The sequence below is a fragment of the Bos javanicus genome, chromosome 8 (assembly GCF_032452875.1).
Source record: "Bos javanicus breed banteng chromosome 8, ARS-OSU_banteng_1.0, whole genome shotgun sequence".
In the NCBI taxonomy this organism is placed as follows: Eukaryota; Metazoa; Chordata; class Mammalia; order Artiodactyla; family Bovidae; genus Bos; species Bos javanicus.
The window spans coordinates 70,888,178-70,889,112 of NC_083875.1; positions in this window are offsets into that span (position 1 = coordinate 70,888,178).

Consider the following 935-nt stretch of genomic DNA (forward strand, 5'->3'; position numbering starts at 1 on the left):
AGTCACCAGGCCTACTGAGAAGGTTACAGAAAGGCCAGTGGGGACAGAAAGAGAAGGTGTCCTCAGAGTAGCAGGAGGCTCACAAGTGAGGGGCCACAGGAGGACCCCAGCAAGCAAGATACCTTCCCGACAGCTGTCACAGCCAGTCTGCACCTCCAGGAGCCTAGCAGGCCCAGGTGCAACCCGAGACACCACTGGGGCAGGCTGTGGGCAGTCAGGCCCGGCTGGGGCCCCTTTCCCAGGGGAAGGGCAGGGAGGAGATGGACGGAGGAGGGGCTGAATTCTAGTCTCCAAGAAACCTGGTGCCTGGAAATCTTGAGTCACAGCAGGAGACACACTCATGCAGGAACAAAGAGGGGAAGGAAGGAGTGAATCACCCAGCAAGAACATATACCCCTGCCCCTGTGCCACTCACAGCTTCTCCAGAGGAGACTGCAAGGAGGGGGAGGAAAGTACACACATGCTTCTTTTTATATAAAGTTATGTATTTAGGTCATGGATTCATGAATATACAAGTCTCTTCTAGCTAGTGGATAATGTAGCTATTTCTTGTATTGTTTGATAATATCAACAAACTCTTCAAAGGGATCTCCAATTATTTCCCTGTCTAGGAGAAGAGATAAACCAGGGACTCTGTGCTTTCTTTAGGAAATGCACATGCAGAGGCTATCTGTCCTGTGTTCTTTTGTCCTACCGTCAAGCTCACCGATCCTTTCTTCTACCGGTCAATTGCACAGTTAAACACGTGTAGTGTGGATTTTTCACTTTGGCTATTTGACTTTTCAACCCTACAATTTTATTTTGATTCCTTTTGATAGTTTCTATTTTTACAGACCATTCCCTGCAGTAATCCTCACTTCTTAAGTATCAGCTCCAGCTCTGATAACTGTATGCAGCTGAGTAGCCATCACTCAGTCAAGACACAGAACACTCCC